Source organism: Myotis daubentonii, chromosome 8 (assembly GCF_963259705.1).
Source record: "Myotis daubentonii chromosome 8, mMyoDau2.1, whole genome shotgun sequence".
NCBI lineage: Eukaryota > Metazoa > Chordata > Mammalia > Chiroptera > Vespertilionidae > Myotis > Myotis daubentonii.
The window spans coordinates 33007637-33015778 of NC_081847.1; the positions used below are offsets into that span (position 1 = coordinate 33007637).

At 46.1% G+C, this 8142-nt stretch overlaps 1 pseudogene; it reads left to right on the forward strand.

The window, feature by feature from the left end:
* The first annotated feature begins 636 nt into the window (after positions 1-636).
* On the forward strand, positions 637-2032 carry LOC132240094 (serine/arginine-rich splicing factor 6-like; annotated as a pseudogene).
* Positions 2033-8142: the final 6110 nt, after the last annotated feature.

Below are 8142 nucleotides of genomic sequence, written 5' to 3' on the forward strand. Positions count from 1 at the left end.
AATCTGGTGTCCAAATCACCGACAGTGTGCTTTGTCTGAAATGTGAGGTGTTCATTCAGGTCACTCCACAAATCCAGGGAGTGGGTTAGTTCTATATCGTGGCATTAAAAAAATCACAAAACGAAGTGGCTTTGCAAACCATTGTCCTCAGAGGTCTGCTAACTGTAGTCCTCAGGCTAACCCTGGCCCACTGTTTGGTTTTGTAAATAAAGCTTTATTGGAATACGGCCATGCCTATTTGTTTACGTATAACCTATGGCTACTTGTACAGAGCTAAATAGTTTGAACAGAGACTATGTGGTCCACAAAGGCTAAAATATTTTTACTCTCTTTATATAAAAGTTTGCTAAACTCTGGATTAACACAATACCAATCATTTGTTATCTCTCATGGTTTCTATGGGTCAGGAATTTGAAAGCAGCGCAGCCAGGTGGTTCTGGCTCAGGGTCTTTCATGAGGTTCCAGTTAGGGGCTTGCTGGGGCTGCGCTCATCTGAAGGCTTGACTTGGGGCTGAAGGATTCTCATTCAAGGAGGCTCACTCAGGAGGCTGGCCAGTCAGTGCTGGCTGTAGGCTGGGGGCTTCGGTTCCTCTGTACATGGGCCTCAACGCAGGAGAGCTTGAGTGACCTCATGTCATGGTGGCTGCTCTCCCCCGAGTGCGTGATTTAAAAGAACAAGGTAGAGCCTCACTGCCTTTGTGAGCTAGATTCAGAATCCATACACTGTCACCTCTGCCGCATTCTACTGCTCACATCGGCCAACCCTGATTCAATACAGGAAAGGCTGGAGCCATTGTGGGCTGGACTTGGCCGCGGCTGTCCTGTGAAGTGGGGTTTGGGCTCTTGCCACCCAGTACTGGACCGCGGCTTCTGCCTGTGGTCAGCCCTGGCGGTGGTGGTGGCAGGTGTGTGTGTGTGTGTGTGTGGGGGGGGGGGGGGTTGAGGGGAGGGGTGGAGTGGGGATCTCCAGCCACAGATACGCCACGTCTCCATGGGAGAAGGACATCCAGCGCCTTTTCAGATGGCCAACTCCTCGAAACAGACCTTAAAAATGGGTACTGCTTCGTGGAGTTGGAGGACTCCCTACGCCCTGTACAGATGAACCGCAAGACCCTCTGCGGTGCACGATCACCGAGCACAGGGCGCTGTCTCCATGGCTACAGCTACCTACGGACGCCGGACCGCGGGGTGGAGCAGGATACAGCAGGCAGAGAGCGGCGGGAAGAGACAAATACGGCCCACCTGTGGGAACGGAATTCAGGCTTAGGGTAGAAATCTTTCTAGTCGTTACAGTTGGCAAGATTTAAAGCGTTTCATGAGATAAACCGGCGAAGTAACCTATGCAGACGCTCACAGAGAACTCACAAACGAAGGGGTCAAACTGAATCCCGCTCCTACTCTCACATGAAGCTTGCTTTGGATAAACTGGATGGCACAGAAACAAATGGCAGAAATATTAGGCTCATTAAAGATAAAGCACGAACTAAACTTAGGTGGTTTACACTGGAAGCAGATCAAGGTCACGAGTCGAGCAGCCGCAGCAGATGGCACAGTATCTCAAAGAGTCGTTCCTGATCCAGGTCTCTGAGCAAAGGTCGTTCACGGTCTCTGGCAAAAGGCTGGAAATCTAGATCAAAGAGCAAAGCGAAGCCCAAGGCCGATGAGGCCTCCCATTGCACTCTCGAAACAGGTCTAGGGATGAGCATGGGGAGTCTCCACGCAGGTCTGTTCTCGATCATTCCCCCCGAAGAAGATGGAAAAGGTGATATAAAGTAAAAATCTAGATCGAGGAGCCAGTCTCGTGCCAAACCTCCCCTACCTACTCCACCCTCGAAGGCTCCTTGTGTGTCCTGCCACCCAGAAGAGCTTCAAGTTCCCGTTCTAGATCCCATTCAAAGTCATAGTCATGGTTCAGATGGAGTTCCAGAGATTAACCCAGAACTCTATGCTATTTGCATGCTAGTTCGGAACACTTTCCTGCTTGCCTAGGCAGTTACTCTTCCATGTTTGTACTTGGCCTTTTCTGCAAGAGGCATCTGAAAACAAGGGCGCAAAGAAATTTGTTTGTGGCCAAATTTGATGAAAAAGAGGAGGTTCTAAAGACATGGTGCCATAAAGACCTCCCTTCTTTGTAGATTTAAGATGACTGATTTTATAGCTTTTAAGCGAAAATAACTTTTGAAAAGATTAAGCTCGTTTAGATTATTTATTTATTTGTTTAAATTAATTTCAAAGAGGAAGGGAGAGGGAGATAGAAACATCAATGATGAGAGAGAATCATTGATCGGCTACCTCCTGCACATCCCCTACTGGGGATCGAGCCCGCAACCCCGGCGTGTGCCTTGATTGGGAAATGAACTGTGACCTCCTGGTCCATAGGTCAATGCTCAACCACTGAGCCACACCAGGTGAGCTCATTTAGATTTTTAAAAGCATTTCAGCAGGGTCTGCTGCAGGGGTTTTGTTGTTTCGTTTGCTTACTTTTAAATTAACTGTTTCAAGCTTTGGTTACTTAAGCCTTTACAGGGAGAACCTATTTTTCAATTATGTTGGCTTTTTAATAAAGCTTGAGTTAGGTAAGGTTTCAACAAAAGTTTGCCACCAAGATCATTGCCCATTTGAACAGGTCATTATAAATTCCTTTAAATATTGATATCTGCTGTTTGTGAAAACAATGTAAATTCTACTAAGTGTAAAACAAGGCAAGCCTCAGACCAGCAATGAATTATTCAATTTGCATAACATCATTCTGTGCTGTTAATCAAATTTTCCCCTTTAACAAGTTAAATTAAAAATAAAATATATTTTGTAGTATAAATATATGAAAGGATGATGCAAGAGAATAGGTATCAGGAGATGGGATCATTGAGGCCATCTGAGAGACTGGCTGCCATGTGGAGGATGCATACTCACGCTCCCCTGAGCATTTGATCCATAGGTGTATTTTGCACCATGCTTTAAGTCAATATTTTTAAATTGGGACATTTCACAAAATCTCTAAAATATCTAAATGATCCAACATTTCTACATGTTACAATAGGATAGTGGTGAACATGATTCTTTCTGGTTACCACATTCCCTACCATTTTTACAAGGAAACGATTTTTGGTGATCATTAATAATTATTCGTGGTCTGTTTCCTTACTGAAGAGAAATATATCTCTGTGCTCTCATCTGTATTAAAAGAGGGCAAAGAAAAGATACACTAAGAGGGCCTCCCATTTTAAGAAGAACCAAGGGGAGAAGACTATTTCTGTATATTTAATATGCAGATAAAATATACATATTTTCAACAACTACAACCACCACAGCTTGTAAATGTGGCTGCCTGGCCTGACAAACTCCTTAGTTTGTCATTAAAGATCTTTTGTAATCTGGCCCTTCCCCACCTTATAGACAATATGGCATAGAAATGAAGAATGTAGACACTGAGATCAGACCACATGGGTTCAATTTTCTCATCTCAAAAATGGAGATAATAATAGTATCTATCATGCAGGGTTTGTGACTATCTTTTCAGCTCTATTTCCTGCTAGCACTCTACCTACCTGAACACTTCAGACTGTTTTAGTCCTTTGTATCCTTGCCCATTCTGCTGCTTCTGTCCACAATTCGCATGTCCTGTTTCTCTGCTTCAGGGCTTAGTCCAGTTACTCACTAACGCCGGCCTTTACACTGTTCACCAAACACATCTGGTTCTCCTGGGCATGAAACCTGGGATGGTACTTCCCTGTGGTTGGGTTGAGGCTATGTGACAAGATCTGGTCAGTAATTTGTGGGTACAAATAACACATGTCTCTTTCAGGCTTGGAGCATTTTACAGCAGGTTCAGGCTCCCCAGAATTCTCTCTTTCCTTCTGCCGTAGTAACTGAGTCCTGGAGTGAGAATGGTGGTGTGGTCAGCGCCACAACCAAGCCATGTTAGATGTGTGGGCCAAAATTCCACCTTCGGTTTAAGACAGAGTTGTTACAACAGCAAATGTAGCCTGTATTGACTCCTTTAAGAAAAAAAAAAAAAGCTTCCTTAAGCTTTCCACAAACAGAGCTGATAATGGTCGATGGGTTGCCATGGCAACCAGTGCAAACCTGTATCAATGAGTTACCCTCTATGATCCTGTATTAAATGACTGGCTTGTATATATCATGATGTCCACTGGCACTGTTCTCTTCTCAGAGTCATCTTCCCTAACTAGCCATTGTAAAGACATTCTCTGCTCTCTTCTTTGAATGAACACCAGTTTAATTAATTGTTGGTACTTTATTCCCAACAGCAATTATTTTTATTTATTGTTTATTGTTTGCCTCTTTCACTAAACAAGTTTACAGCCCTGGGGCCTAACTCAGTGTCTGGCACGGAGATGAATTAATGATTGAATGAATGATCAATGAAAACTGTATATCCAGTGCTTAGAATTGGTGCTTGGTGTACAGTGTGTGAGCCTAAATGAATGAATATCCTCTCCCCCACCCGACCCCCCCATACAACTCAACAATTCATCCACCCTTGAACATATGCACAAGTGTTCTCTCTTAGGCCGGATTTGAGAGGCAGCAGAAAGCCAGTAAGGAACTCCTGATGCTGCCTTTATGTTTCCCCTGCCGCAAAATCTCCTGTGACCGTTTAAAGCCAGGAAGCAAAATCAAAGAGCGCTGGATTCAAAGGACACTAATTACCTTTCAAAGCGTTCGCCTTGGCTTTAGCCCCACGATTCCCGTCAGAGGCCGTGGGAGTCTGTGGTTCCTGTGTCGGGCTTTGAAACTGGGAGGGATTAATGGGACTTGATTAAACCACAAATGTCAGGAAGTGTGGAGGGCAGCTCAGAATGCTGCCACCTCCATCCATCCTGGGAGGAGGGACAGTCACTGACCTCCCCTCCTCCACTCGGCTTGAGCTTCTGATAAAGTAGCTAAGAGGGAAGGCACCCTCGCCTCCACTCAAGGGTACCATGTTCATGCTTATGATGAGGCTGACTGACGTGCCAATGAGAATTTAATTTTGCATATTGTTAATGCAGGTGTAATAAGAAACCTGCCCATTAGTTTTTCATGTCCTGACATCTGGACAGCAACTTCCTCAACTCTACAACACTAGTTGTGTGCTAAAATAATTGATGATAATGACCTTAATAGGTACCAGTTCACTGAGCACCTATCTTATATACCGCACAGAGCTCATTGCTTCATATGGTTGATCTCATTTCACCCTCATAACCTCTCTGGGGGGAGATAAGGACTCTCATTAGCTCCATTTCACAGATGAAGAAACTGAGGCTCAGAAAGGTAGAGCCACTTGTCCAAGTTCACGCAGCATGAAAGTGACAGACCACTTCTGAACCTGAACTGCTCTATCCTGTTCACTTCTTATGGTAAATTCTGAGTGCCCATCCTTCTGATATTCCAGGAAGTATGATTCTGTGAAAAACAGACCGTTAAGATAAGATAAGTGGACAGACACGTTGGAGAAATCTGTACCAGCTGTGGTGGAGCCTCATTTTATTTGCGTACCAAACCTGAGCCTGACTCCCGAACCATTTTATTAATCCCCCAACTACTGAGGAAGAAGCAGGTAACACTTCCTGTCAGGAACTTTTCAGCTGGAACTCAACTCAGCGAGAAGACGCTGTGGATTTGCCCATCCGACATCATCCCCAGCTTTCTTTGCCTGCCTCTACTATACAGGTTGGAAAAACCGAATTTCCCAGCCTCCCTTGCTGCCAGAGGTGCCCGTGTGCCAATTCTGGCCAATGAGACATACGTGGAAGCCTCCACTTTCCCCAGTAAGAGGGACAGAGAGTGCTTGCTTCCCCCTGACTGGGACATGATGTGACACCTGATCTGTGGCAACCATCCTGGGCTCGGAGGGAAAGACCAAGAAAGCCACAGGCATTGCTGAGCCATCGAAGCAATGCTAGGCACTGCCTACTTTTAGAAGTTTAGAAAGCGAGGAAAATAAAACCCCTACTTATTTAAGCTCCTAGTAACCGGATTTTCTTTCGCTTGAAACCAAAAGCATCTTAATGGGTACAACCTTTCATCCTACGTCTCTTATTACGAATGTACACATTTCCCAGATGCTCCCTCCCTACAGATTCCCCTCACATCTCTGTCCAGAATTTTGTCCGATGTCTCTCTGAGCTAATAGCTGATCGGAGGAAAGGGGCCAACGTGGGCTGCGTGGACCAGTGGTTCTAAAACTTGAAGTGCATCATAACTAACCCCTAAATCTGTGCGTCTGGGGTGCTTTCAGTACAAGTAGCAAAGTAAGTCAAAGTGGCTCTCACAATTGAGAGGCAAGGCATGGCTGAATCTGGGGCCTCTCACTGGTGTCATTAGGGCAGTCTCCCTCCATCTACCTCTCTGCCCAGCTGTTCTCTCTGTTGGCTTCATTCTCAAGCAGGAATCCCCATATGGCAGTAAAGATGGTTGCCAGAGGCCCCAGGTTTACATGATTCTCATCGTTGGTATCCCTACAGAAAACACGGAGACTGTCTCTCCCCTAGCATCCATGAGAAGGATTCTGATTGGTCAGCCTGGCCTTGTGCCCACCCCTATAGGAACACACGACTGACAGCCCCACTAAAATCACTGGAGTCAGAGATGGAAGGGAGAGTTCCCAAAAGGAGAAGATTGGACAGGGGAGTGATGCTAGGTGACCATAATGGCAGAAGTCCAGTACCAGGCAGTCTCCACTGCCTCTCACTGACTGGGGTGGGGAGACAGGAGGCCTTGGCATATTGTAATTTCTGGGACTCTTACTTTGCTTATCGGGAAAATGGAGAGCCTAATCACATTGGGTGGAAATCAGATGAGGAAATGCATGGAAAAGAAGACCTACAAAATAAGACATTCTGTAAGGAATTGCTTGTATCATCATTAGTCACCCTTCAGCTCAAGAATATTGAATGGTTTCCTATTGCCTGACTCATCAAGTTGAGGATCCTCTATAGGTCTTAAAGTCTCTTCATAGTCTGGGCCCCATTGGGCGACCACATTTCTCCCTAACCCACCTCCTCCACTCTAAGCAGGCTGATCTCTTGCCCCTCACACACGTGTTGTTCAGAGCCAATCCCATGGTTCCGCCTGGTATGAACCCACCCATTTGCTTGAGTGACCCTGGGCAAGTTATGTACTTTCTGTGAAACTCAATTTGCTCATCTCTCAAATGGAAACCATTGCTTCCCAAAGGTCATTGTGATGCATGAAAGAATGGATATATAAAGAGGCCGAGAGTACAATTCTTATGGTCTGTGTTCCCTCTTCCCTTGCACACTCTTTTCTGTGCAGTCCCCCTGGGATTGCCTTTGAGAAGGTAATTGATCAGTCAGGAAGGAATTTCCCTCTTGGGAGCACTTGGGCACCAGAGGCACCTATGTCAGGTTTCAGAGAAGGAGTGGAATCAGCCTTCTATGCCCCAGGACTTAAGATTCTCCTAGGAAGGAAGGAGAGAAAATGGTAGGGGGTCTGGGTCCATGAGGAAGTGGATGCCTCAGCCATGCTGAGGATGTGCTCTGGGTCAGGCTGTGGCTTGGGATGGACCTGAGCCTGTGCACAGGGAAAGGATGGCGGTGAGAAGGCACCGTGATGGTGTGTGGATTGGGGTCTGGACCAGGTCTGACTTGGCTGTGTGTTCTAAGGGAAGGCCTCCCTGGCAGACAGCCATCTGCTCTTGGCTCCACACCCGTATCTCTGTCCTGGGGATGTTAGTGCTGGTCTGCACTCCACCGTGTAAGCCAGGTCTTCCTTCACTTCCGCCCTTGAGAGGTGCTGCCAGCAACATTCTGGCCAAATCCAGCCTGCAGACCCATTTGGCACGGCCACACGGTGCATATAAATGGATGTAAATTCTCTGAAAGTCCTCCCATCAAGAAGTCTGTGTAGCCCTGGCTTGTTTGGCTCAGCGGATAGAGCATCGGCCTGTGGACTGAAGGGTCCCAGGTTTGATTCTGGTCAAGGGCACATGCCTGGGCTGTGGGCTTGATCCTTAGTAGGGGCATGTAGGAGGCAGCCAATCAGTGATTCTCTCTCATCATTGATGTTTCTGTCTCTCTCTCCCTCTCTGAAATCAATTAAAAGATATACTAAAAAAAAAAAAAAAAAAGAAAAAAAAAGAAAGAAAGAAAGTCTGTGTATTCTTTCCCTGAA